A 13,149-nucleotide genomic window follows, 5' to 3' on the forward strand; every position below is an offset into this window, starting at 1 on the left:
GGAGGCCTATGTCCTATCCTAGACCTCAGAAATCTCAACAAATTTCTCAAAAAAGAAAAATTCTGGATGGTATCATTAGGCACCATGCTACCTCTTCTTCAAAAAGGGGATTGGCTCTGCTCTCTGGATCTTCAAGACGCCTACGCTCACATTCCCATCTTTCCTCCTCATCGCCAATACTTGCGATTTCTGGTCAAAGGACAACATTTTCAATACCGAGTGCTCCCATTCGGCCTTTCCTCAGCACCTCGAGTATTCACAAAGTGTCTGGTGGTAGCGGTGGCACACTTCCACAAACAAAAGGTGCATGTATTCCCTTATCTAGACGATTGGCTCAACAGGAGTCAGACGAAAGAAGGAGCTCTCAACTCCCTCAAGCTCACAGTCAACTTGCTTCACTCCTTGGGGTTTCTCATCAATTATCAGAAATCCCATTTCACACCATCTCACCTTCTACAGTTCATCGGTGCAGATTTAAACACCATCATAGCAAAAGCATTTCTTCCAAGAGACCATGCCCATACACTCATTCTCATGGCACATTCTCTCCGAACTCAATCTCGAGTCACAGCTCATCAGTGCCTCACCCTCCTCGGTCACATGGCCTCCACAGTTCACGTCACTCCCATGGCCAGATTGATCATGCGACTAATGCAATGGACACTCAGAACACAATGGATTCAAGCCATTCAACCGTTGTCCTCTCAAATTCAAATAACTCAAGAACTGTGTTCTTCCCTCCTTTGGTGGACATCAATGAACAATTTGCTCAATGGTCTACCTTTCCAGCAACCAGTTCCACAAGTAACATTAACTACAGATGCGTCCACTTTAGGTTGGGGAGCGCACATTGGTCAACTAAAGACCCAGGGGACGTGGACAAAGACCGAAGCCTCTTTTCAGATAAATTTCCTAGAGCTTCGAGCTATACGTTATGCGCTGCATGCGTTCAAGGACTGCTTTTCACACAAGACTGTTCTGATCCAAACAGACAACACAGTAGCCATGTGGTACATCAACAAGCAAAGGGGAACAGGTTCCTACCTCCTTTGCCAAGAAGCAGCACAAATTTGGGACTGGGCCCTAGCACATTCAATTCTTCTAAGGGCCACTTACCTAGCAGGCATCCACAACATCATAGCTGATCGCTTCAGTCGTCAGTTCCAACCACACGAGTGGTCCTTGGATCCAATGATAGCAACCAAGATCTTTCAACGTTGGGGTCAACCAATAATAGATCTCTTTGCATCCCATCTGAACTACAAAGTTATTGCTCCCTGCTACGCCAGGAGAACAGCCTACCAAAGGACGCTTTTGCTCGCCATTGGAACTCAGGCCTGCTATACGCGTATCCACCGATACCGCTCATAACCAAGACTCTAGTGAAACTGAAACAAGACAAAGGGACCATGATACTCATAGCCCCATACTGGCCTCGACAAGTATGGTTTCCCACACTGCTAGACCTCTCAGTCAGGAATCCCATTCGCCTGGGAGTAGCTCCCAATCTCATAACTCAGGAACAGGGTCGGTTGCGCCATCCCAACCTTCAATCCCTATCCCTGACAGCATGGATGTTGAAAGCTTGATTTTACAACCACTCAATCTTCCAACCACTATATCTCAAGTGCTTATAGCGTCATGTAAACCTTCCACTAGAAAGAATTATTCCTACAAATGGAAACGGTTTACTTTGTGGTGCAGTCAGAAATCTATTGATCCTTTCACTTGCCCCACTACCTCACTACTAGATTACCTATACCATCTTTCAGACTCTGGTCTTCAGACTTCATCTGTAAGAGTACATTTGAGTGCAATCTCAGCTTACCATAACAAGCTGGGAGATGCACCTATCTCTACACAGCCTCTTGTCAGTAGATTTATGAAAGGTTTAACTCACCTTAAACCTCCTTTTCATCCCCCAAGCATACAATGGGACCTAAACGTAATATTAACCAGGCTCATGCATTCTCCATTCGAACCCATAGATACCTGTGACCTAAAATTTCTTACATGGAAAACTGTCTTCCTCATAGCCATTACATCAGCTAGAAGAATCAGTGAACTACAAGCATTTGTCACATATGAACCTTTTACAAAGTTCCTACATGACAGGTTGGTCCTCCGTACTCATCCCAAATTCCTTCCTAAGGTAGTCACGGAATTCCACTTGAACCAATCCATAGTTTTACCAACATTCTTTCCAAGGCCTCATTCCCACCAGGGAGAAAGAGCCTTACATACCTTGGACTGTAAGCGTGCACTATCTTTCTACTTAAACCGCACTGCAGTCCAAAGGAAATCCAGTCAACTTTTTGTATCTTATGATCCTATGCCAGAGGGGTTAATGGGGCCCAAAACAACTGTCCCAATCCGAATTGAAGGTGTGCCTACCCAGGCCTTATTGGATAGTGGGTCCCAAATCTCCCTTGTATACCGGAGCTTCTTTGATGCCCGGTTGTCACATATTACACTTCCAGCATTGCAGGGACTAGAGCTGAGGGGTGTAAATGACCATAGTTTTCCATATGAAGGCTATATAGTGGTGACAGTGAATTGTCCCCACCATCTACTTGAGGACCCCAGGAGCTAGAAGCTTTGATGCTGGTGTGTCCAGATTCCCAGTTTGGAACCCTGTACTGTTAGGTACCAATTCACATGTTTGGCCGATTGGCACAGGCATGCCAGGAGGCCATGGGTGGCCGAGACTGGCATCCCTCCCAGGATGTAATGCTGTTATAAGCATACTTTGTAGGTGGACAGCACAGAAATGAGGTGCTGAATTTAGTGGAGGAGATACGACAAAGGAGCAAATCCCCTATTGAAATACCCCCAGGAGGTGTAAAAGAGTTAAATAACCGCTTGACAATCAATGCTACCTTTGCACACAGCACAATGATAGTCGAGGCCCCAGTAGAGGCCTGCAGGGTTAATGGTATAGAATGGTGTACTGACTAGATGGGGGATGGACACAGAAAGTGTTTGTTAGGCTGAAGAATGAGTCTAACCACCCTATCCAGTTACCTCCAGGGGTCAGAATGGCCACAATGAGCTGAGTGGAGGCTATGCAGAGAGTAGAACCTAAAAGGAAGTGTACTCAGACTATTGACCTGAATGTTTTCCAGTTTGGGGATTCCCTGGTTCCCCCATCTTGGAAGGCCAGACTACAGAAAAAATTAGCACAATATGCTAGCGTGTTCTCGTGGTCTGAGTGGGATGTGGGGTGTGCAACACATGTACATCACTACGTACACCCCATTCTGGGAAAGATCAAGGAGAATAGCCCCAGGTGACTTAGCTGATGTGAGAAGTCATCTAGAATAGCTCAAGCAGGCCCAGATTATCGCTGAATCACATAATCCTTATGCCTCCCCCATTATAGTTGTTAGGAAAAAGGATTGGATGGTATGACTATGTGTTGATCACCGTACCCTAAATTCCAGGACCACACCTGACCAATATACCTCGCCACAACTTGAGGATGCCCTTGACTCTCTGACTGGAAGTCAATGGTTCTTTGTCCTGTACCTACATAGTGGGTACTACCAAATACCTATGAGTGAGGTTGACAAGGAGAAAACTGCATTTATATATCCAATAGGGTTTTACCAATTTAACCGACTCCTTCAGGGGTTCTCAGGTGCCCCAGCTACGTTTCAGAGGTTAGTGGAGAAGACTGTGAGGGACACAAATTTATTAGAAGTGCTGGTATTCATGAATGACCTGATTGTCTTCAGGAAAACTCTAGAGGACCATGAAGAAAGGCTACTCAAGGTACTTGATTGGTTCATATAGTGTGACCTAAAATTATTATTGGACAAATGCAAATTTTGTCAAGCTGAGGTCAAGTATATTGGGCATATTGTTTGTAAGGAGGGAGTGGCCAAAGATCCTGATTAGATAGCTGCCCTCACCACCTGGCCCTGCCAGCCAATCTTAGAGAGTTACATTCTTTTGTTGGCTTTAGTGGTTATTAGTGGTTACTAATGTAATTAGTGTAATTAGTGTAATTAGTGGTTACTAATGTAAATACCTATACCTAATGTTATTCTCTTTCTTTTCTTCTCTCCTCCCAGTTCTATTACCTGTTATTTGTAAACTGCTTCCTCTACACAAATAGGTTATTGAATTGTTTACTGTACACCCCTGTTATATGTAAACCGGCATGATGTGTTTGCAACATGAATGCCGGTATATAAAAATTTTAAATAAATAAATAAAATAAATATTACAGATGGTTTATGAAAGTTTATTCAAAGTTTGTAAGTACATTGTTAGGGCTGAAGCATGGTTATCTGCCCATGAACTAGAAGCAGAAACATATGGTGTCTGACAAGAGGGAATATTACAAAATATCAGAGTTCTTTGGCATAAGATGGACTCAAGAATGTGAGGTTGCCTTCAGAAGGGTCTTATAGTGTCTATGTAATGCACCAGTACTTGCTTTTGCTGACCTAGACAAACCATATGAACTGCATATAGATGCTTGCCTGGAGGGCTTAGGGGCAGTTTTGTATCAGCCACATCCAGAAGGACTAAGACCTGTGGCCTATGCAAGCCACAGTCTGAGTAAAACTGAGAGAAACTACCCTGCTCAAAAACTGGAGTTCTAGCCCTTAAGTGTGCGGTTGTGGACAAATTCAGGGATTACCCATATGGGGTTGAGTTTAAAGTGAAAACAGACAATAATCCACTGACATGATTTAACAATTGCAAAATTGGATACAACTGGGCACCGGTGGTTGGCAGTATTATCCCTTCACAAATTCAGTTTGCAGTATTGACCTGGAAGTGCAAAAAGGGACACGGATGCACTGGCCTAGCAGCCCCTCAGGAATGATACTACCCAGGCGGATTTTACAGTTTATCAGAGTCTGGAGTGGCAGCAATGTGTAACCAGGTGGGGAATGGAGTGAAAGTGATACTGGGAGTTTGTCGTGCTGCAGACAGCATTCCCCCTATTTACTGTGATGGTATCTCTGGTCTCCATTAACATGCCAAGATTGACTTTACAGGATATTCGACAAGCACAACAGACTGACCCCTTGATTTGTTTTGTGCTCAGGGGGAAGGAGAGAAATCTTGGGGCACAAGTAGTCCATTAGAGCCACCCAAACACTCTGTTATTAATCAGAGAATGGGATCGTCTATTTGTGTGGAATAAGGTGCTGTACAGGGAAAGGAAAGATACCAACTCGGTCACCCGAACACAAAAAATTCAACAGAACTGGGCTAGTCTCTCCATGATGACATGGGGGCAGGAAGTCCTACTGTTATAACTTGAGTAGTGTGAACCCCTGTATTGGGTGAGGGTTGACTCTGCCCTCAGGGAGGAGCCCTGTGGGAATTCACCATGATAGGCTAGCCTCCGCAGAGAATGACACTGTTATAATTCTGCTAGCGGGTTACTCCTGTAAAGGGAGGAGTTAGCAATCTGTTGTAGATCTGCTATGTGGATGGGAGGAGCTAGTAGAGAGAATTAGCAGTCTGATAGAATCCCCTCCCCAAAGGGGAGGAGTAGCAATCTGTAGTGAGCTGCGTCCTATGGGTCTGCTAAGGAATGGCAATATGTTATAATGTAGACTGCAGAGTTGACAATCTGTACCAGCGGAGTACTGTAGATGGTGCACAACTGGACACAAAGTAAATAGGTGAATCCATGGGCCAATGGCAGATGACAGCGCCCCCAGGAGGAAGTCCCAAGAGGGACCACCTGCTAGGCTGGAGTATGGAGACAGACACAGATAGTTTTTTTATTAGATAAGTAGTATTACCACCAGAGGTGGCAGTAGTGAGCTGGTATGCCCGGTAGGGCTGAAGTCCCTCAGATACTGGAACTGCGATTTCCAGGTTGCTGAGCTGCAAAGAGACTAGATAGTGAATAGACAGGGTATGCAGATATACATAGCCAGTAGTAGATGATAACTCACATAAGATCTTGAGATAGCTCAGTAGCTGGAAAGGGTTAGGCCCTCGAGCGAGTACCTGGTTCCAGGGAAAGCTCTGAGAGCGCGGTGGTCACTCACAATAATCTGATCTGGAATAGCTTCTAGTCAATAGAGAATCTTCAGGGTGTTCAGGAACATAGGCCCTCGAGGAGTGAGTACCGGTTCCTATCTGTAGTCTGAAATAATAACTCACAATGTCCGTCTCTTGCGATCGCTTCCCGGCAATGGAGAGTCTTCAGAGAGTTTAGGAACATGGGCCCTCGAGGAGCGAGTACCAGTTCCCTTTTGTAATTTGAAATAGAGAAAGAGAATGAGGCCCCCGAGGAGCGGGTACCCCTGGTAGATCCGGAGAGGCAATGCTGCAAGAGTGAAGCGGGTCCGAAAGAAATCCCGCAAGCAATCCTTTGGTTGCAGAGTAGTCTTTGGACAGCTGAAGCTAGTCCAATCGGAGTCCTAGTTGGAAGCGGATGACGTCAGTACAGGGGGACGCCCCTGAGGTTCGCGCCCTTGCTGGTACATACTTCGGAGCGCACGCCCTATGTCATTAGGAATATGGCGGATCCACAGCGTTGAGCCGGCCCGGGGACGCCGGAGAGAAGCGGCATCAAGCCGTCCATCAGGCACGGAGGGAGTCTCCACACAGGTAGAGAGGGTGGAGCGAGGGCGAAAGCAGGCACGAACACAACAGACACAGAGCACAGTGAGGATTTATTGTACAGCAAAAGAGATGATGAGGCTGTGGAATGGGCAGTAGGATACTGACCAGAGTAGAGCTGTTTCCAGTGAAGGTCTCCGGTAGTGGTCCTCAGTGCGGGGTATGCCGAGAATCTACCCTGGAGCTGGTGAGAAGAGCGAGAGGCAGGCAGAGCTGGGAAGTCCAGTACTCACTTCTTTTTTTTTTTTTTTTAATTCTTTATTTATGAGCTTTTTAATAATTACAAATCCAAGATTTATAACAGAAATCACAGAAATCATATCATGAATAAGAAAAAAGAAAAATTACATCAAAGAAAACTATTATAAATATATGATTTCTTACTTAATAATACGGTCAATGATTCTAGTACCATTCCCAATTAGGGACAGAAAAAGGGAGAATTTTAGAACAATTAAGTAAAAAAAATAGGAAAAGGTTAAGAATACTGCGGCATGGTCACCTACTAATTTAAATTATATCTCTGGGGAGGACGTGGGTTGTTTTTTAAGTGCAATAAATCCTGCCAATTGTTCCGGGGAAAAAAAGATATTACATTCTTCTCTCCTTTTTACAAAACATTTACAAGGAAAACGCAATAAGAAGGTGTAACCTAAAGCTAATACATCTTCTGTAGATTTAAGAATTGTTTACGCCTTTGTTTTGTTGCCAAAGCTAAGTCTGGAAAGATTTTTATATTTGATTCATAGTATGCAATTGGATATTTCCTGAAATAACTTTTCATAATCTTGTTAACTTCGTAGTTCGTGACCAGTGATATTAATAAAGTTCCCTTATCAATTACTGTTAATTGTGAGTTTTCGAGGAAATTCGTCAAATTGCCTTGAAAAGGCTCTTTTGACCTATTATTCTGGGAAATATGTAAAAAATAGCAAGTATTTATTACTGGCATATCTGCATCAGAAAAATCCAAAATTTCAGTAAGAAATTTCCTGAGGGTAACATATGGAGTCTCTCCAACAATACGGGGAAAATTTAGAATACGAAGATTTAAACTTTTAACATTATTTTCTAATAGTTCCATCCGTCTATCCAGTCTCAGTCTGTCTTTAGCAACCACTGCTTTGAAATCTTTCATTTTCTCATCTTCTTTTTCCAATAGCGTTACCCTTCTATTAGTCTCAGATAATTTAGAGTCCATATCAGCCATCTGCTGAAGTTGTTTAACATTGGCTTGATTCAGTACTTGGTAGGCATTTTTCATCTCCAGCCTAAACCCTACAACCAAGTCCCAGAGTCCCTGTAGGGTCACACCGGCTGGACTAGGGAGGGCAGGAGGGGGAGGTAAGATCCCTTACTCCATTAACATCGCTGGTTCCCCCCCTACCTGCTTCGACGAGCGGCAAGGGATTCTCAGTGGTTTCTGAAGTTAATTGTTCCGGCATTATCAGCGCCCCCGCAGTCACCATCTCTTCTCCTGCGGGTTCCGCGGCATTGCTTGAAACCATAGTCGTTTGTATCCTCAGCATGTCCGGGGAAACACTCCCCTCCAAGGCGGAGGTGACCCCGGAAGCAGAAGCATTTCCCAGGTCAGTGTCGCCCACATCTCCGTCGTCTCTCTGCGCCGGCGGTTTTCTGTGATCGGGGCTCAGCGAAGCCTCCTTCTGGGGCACAAGAGGCTCTCCTTCGCCTCTTCGCCCAGCGGTATCGTCGGCTCCTGGACAAGTAAGTGGAGACAAAAAGCGAACGATTTCCTGCTGGATTGGTGAGGGTAGAGGCTCCATAGGGAAAACCCTCACCTTTCCCTTGCATTTAGGAGGCATAATTTTCTTTTTCAAGAGAAATAAGATTTCCTTCGCAATGATGTTAAGAGCGTCTCTCTCATGCCGCCATCTTAACTGGAAGTCCCCTATTAGTGAATCTACCTCCATAGCCAGTACTCACTTCTGAAGCATAGATGAAGGCTTGCTGAAGCAGCGCAGTAATGACCCGAGGCACGGAGTACACCGGAGGTTCCATCAGCAGAGGTGGTACTCACAAGACTTGAGTGAGGAAGGAGACTTCAGAGCAGAAGCAGGCCGGAACGCGGCAAGGCCCCCGAGGAGCGGGTATCTAAGCCATTCATTCAGGAACTCAGGAACAAGCGAGAAGGAGTGAAATTCAGCAGGAAGGAAGTCCTTGCTAACTCGTAGGTAGGAAGGTCCGGAAGGGTTAAATACACAGAGGCAGGTGATGTCATGCAGAGGGGACGCCCCCGAGGTTCCCGCCATGACATGTGTAAGAGAGGGGCTGGCGCGCACGCACGTGCCCTAAGTTATCCCCGATTCAAGATGGCAACCGGGATTGCCCATGTCATCCCGGGACGCCAGGGAGTCGGTGTTTGGAGGCAGAGGTAGCCATCTTAGCCAGAATCGCTGGTGCTGTGAAAAAAAAAGGTGAGCAACAGAGGGTGCAGCCGTCTGCGACCGGGCGCAACACCTACAACTGCTGAGGGACAGGTTCTGTTTGTCTATAAACAAGCACAAAATGTTGAAAAACATTGTAAACAATGTACAAGTTGTATAAAAAGAAATATCCTACTGCACAGAGCAGCAGAGATAGCATTGCTAGTCAAGACCTTGTGGACTTGGTGTGTATAGACTTCTTGACTTTAGAAATGGACTCCCAGCATAGAGAGAATATTCTGGTTGTGACTGCATACCCCAATGTGTTAGGATAATTTTAGGCAAGCTAGTTAGATCTCTGGAAGACTTTGTAATGTGAATAGACAGCTCTGGATCAGAACAGACTCCAATGATTGATAAGTATGAATCATTATATTGCATGTGAGTTGAATACAGAGATGGTACAAAGGCATGACACTATTATCTTTTCTTCCCTAATTCCTGAGACTTCCTGGCACCAATGTGCTGATAAAAAGTAGGGATGACCCCCAAGGAACACTTGTTGTCCTGGGAACATCAAAGGCCATTAAATCTGGTATTTCTTAGCACCTGGGAAGATCAAATTCTAAACACTAGAACCCATACCAATGAGCTAATAATAAGTTAAACAATTGATGTCCTTTACCAAATGGGAGATCAAAGGACTGGCACTGAAATACCTTCCTGGATAAAAGTGCAAACTGAAGCACGTAACTTGCAGAGAGGGATATATAAGACATAGTATTTGCTTATTTTAATTAGATGAGCTGTGGAGGAACAGAGAGCGGATAGCTGGTTCTTTCTTCAGACTCTCTGGGCCTGAAAGTCCTCCAGATTTCCTATGAATGCTGGCTTGTATAAAAGGAGGGCATATAAGAGAGGTGTTCGTCCTTTTGTTTATTATTCTTTGATTAATGTTCTTTTTTTTTTTTTTTGTCAATCATTTTTATTGAAGAGTAAAGACAGTACAACCATCAAACATTAAAAGGAGTGCCCAATTACCCGCAACAGATCAACAACATTAATATCAAACCACACCCCTGCACAATACTACCACCTGATGTCAGGCGTGCTGCCACCCTCCTTTTCAATAGCCAGCGGGTATAACCGCCAGACAAAATCCGCTAATTCAACCACACAACCCATTCGCACCATTCATCCCAGTCACGCACTCATCCACTCCCTTCCCCTTCTTCCCCGAACCCCTAGGAGAGTAGCACGTATAGTTCATAAGACATACATTTTCTGAGAGAGAATATATAAAGTACGACATTAAAATCCAAGAATCCCTCCATTTCCCCATACCCAGCCTTTTTGTCTCATGGACTTGGATTCTAAAACTACAAACTGGTACAGCTCAATCACTTCCATGAAGAATGGTATCCCAGCGCAAGCAAGTTAGTTTGGATTTCCAGTGGCAGTAAGGTGAAGCAGGTGGCCCAGCATTGCCTGTATTCCGAGTCCGGTGGTCTCACGCCCTGCAAAGAAGCCAATCTCTCCATTTGCATAGCGGAGGCCAATTGATAATACCAGGCCTTTGTGGTAGGAAGTATATTCGGTTGTATCCAGTCGGTCAAGACCGTACGGCAAGCCAGTAATATAGCAGTACTTTGGACAGGCCAAACCTGTCCAAAGAGACCTTATAGACTGGCACCGCTCCCTGCAGACCCGACAGAAGAAGCTTGCTGTGCCTGCCAATGGTCTGAATGTGTACTTTGAGCAACAACAGACATACTCATCATTCCAAAACCCGGTCCAAATCTGGACACGTAAACAATCGGTGGATCAAAGTTCCTCTAGCTTGATTACATTTGATACACATGGGCGATGTAAGTCTCCCATTTGATAACGCCATACATCATCACATATAATATGGTGTAGAATTTTAAATTGTACTCCTGAAGTGATAAGTCCGGCACACTTTTTTGCATAGTTTTTAAAACATGAAAGCAAGTAGGATGAGGATACGTCAGTCATCCCCATCTCAGTCCAATATTGCGCCAGACAGGAGAGATGCCCAGGCGAACGAAAACGTCTCTCCACCCGTGCACCATCCCTTAATGGAGTTTTGCTTTAAGGCCGCATCAAAAAAACACTGGGCGAATTGACGTTCCCGTCTGAACCTGGTCGTCCGTCCATTGCAAATAAGCAAAAAATTGCTTAGCCGGTAAGTCGTAACCTGTAGCCAAGGATTCAAAGTCTTGCACCAATGGTGTGTCCTCGAATAAAATTGATGAATGGGAGTCCTTTTTTGTAGCCAGGCATCAAAAATAGCATATTGTGCACGCCCTGGAGGAAAATCCCAATTTCCCAGCAAACGGCATAAGAGAGAAACAAGTCCAGTCAGTCCCTCCTGCGCCTGGATCCAACGCCAGGCTTGGCGACAAGAGTGCACCCAAACCACGCGGGATTTGCAGAGAGCGATAGACTGCATTACCAGCCTGCATAAGTTATAAGGGAGAGCCCACGGGGAACCATACTAATGACCAGCCCATCTTCACAAAAGCATATTGATCAAGGAGCCATTCACCTACAAAACGCAACTGACATGCTACATTAAAGAGGCAAATGTCTGGTAGACCTAAGCCCCCCTCCCCCCTGGAATATGTCAGCACCTTATAATTCAGCCGAGCTCTTTTCCCAGCCCACACAAACTTTTGAAACGCCGCTTGTAGCCAATTGACATCCCTGCCCTTCAACCAACAAGGCAACATGTGCATCTTATAGAGTAACTTCGGCAATAAAACCATTTTAAGCCGAGCACATCTACCAAATAAGGAAAGAGGCAGGGCCCTCCATGACTGAAGTTGGGCGGCTAAGCTGCGATCGTGTTGGGAAATATTGAGCTCATAAAGAACTGTAAAGTCTCGGGATATCCAAACTCCCAAGTATTTTAGTTTGTTTTGGGCCCAAGTAAAGGGGAAATCTCCCATCCACTGATGCTGCACGTTAGGATTTAATGCTAAGGCCTCCGATTTTGCACTAGGATTGGAATACAGTACCTGCAACCAAGTGAGAAAGGGACCAGAGATACCGTAAGTCTGCAGAGCCCAGAATAAATAATCCCAAGATAGGGAGTCAAAGGCCTTCTCTGCATCCAGGCTTAAGACACTGCCTCTGTTGCCGGGTGAAAATTTAAACAATCCAATCAGACGTCTCACGTTCTTTACTCTCGTGCCGTCCTTTAAACAAAACCTGTTTGGTCTTCATGAATTACTGAAGGCAAGAGGGAGTTTAATCTAGCAGCAAGGACAGCGGATAGAATCTTCAGATCGCCATTAATTAAAGAAATAGGTCGATAGGAGCCAAACATCCTGCAAATCTTTGCCTGGTTTCGGCAAGAGAAATATAGTAGATTGATTTTCCATGGGACTACAGTCAAACCCCGAAGCAACCCATTATAATACTGCCGCAACACCGGCAGCACTGGAAATTTTAGAATCTTATAGAATTCTGGTCCCAAACCATCGGCCCTGCCGCCATTGCCTGGTTTCAAGCCATGTATCACCGCCTGAAATTCCATATCTACTATTGGTTTATTTACATGGCCAGCTGATCCACAGTGAAACCGAGGCCAAGGCCCATTATTAAAAAATGTTTCCTTCCTCTCATCATTACTTGGTTTAGCTAATAGCTTGCTGGGTCTATTACCATAATGATACATCTGAAACCGATAATAGCGCAGGGATTTAGACGCTCTCTGGTGTAAGAGCACTGTAACGTTTCACAAATTCCCTCTGCCTCCCTTTACTAGTCTCAGACATCTCCTGCATATGTCGAAGTTGAGCAGCTTTCAACTCCACAGTAAGCTTAAGTATTGCAGCGTTTCTAGCTTTATTCTGAAGTAGCAACATATGCTATAATGTGTCGCGCATGCACCGCTTTTTCCTCCCGCATCCCCACAGAATCCCAGGCGTTACTTCAGGCCCGAATTTAAATGGATATAATCTTCCCATCTCTCCTGTAGGAAACAAGAAAATTCCTTGTCCAGGAGTAGACCAGGGGGCATACGCCAGGAAAAGGGGAGGCTTTGGAGTGCGACCCAGGGTGACAACAACTGATACCGGGGCATGATCAGACAAGGCTATCGTACCTATTGTGGCCATCGACGTTTTAGGAAACA

The sequence above is a fragment of the Rhinatrema bivittatum genome, chromosome 17 (genome assembly GCF_901001135.1).
Source record: "Rhinatrema bivittatum chromosome 17, aRhiBiv1.1, whole genome shotgun sequence".
Classification (NCBI taxonomy): Eukaryota; Metazoa; Chordata; class Amphibia; order Gymnophiona; family Rhinatrematidae; genus Rhinatrema; species Rhinatrema bivittatum.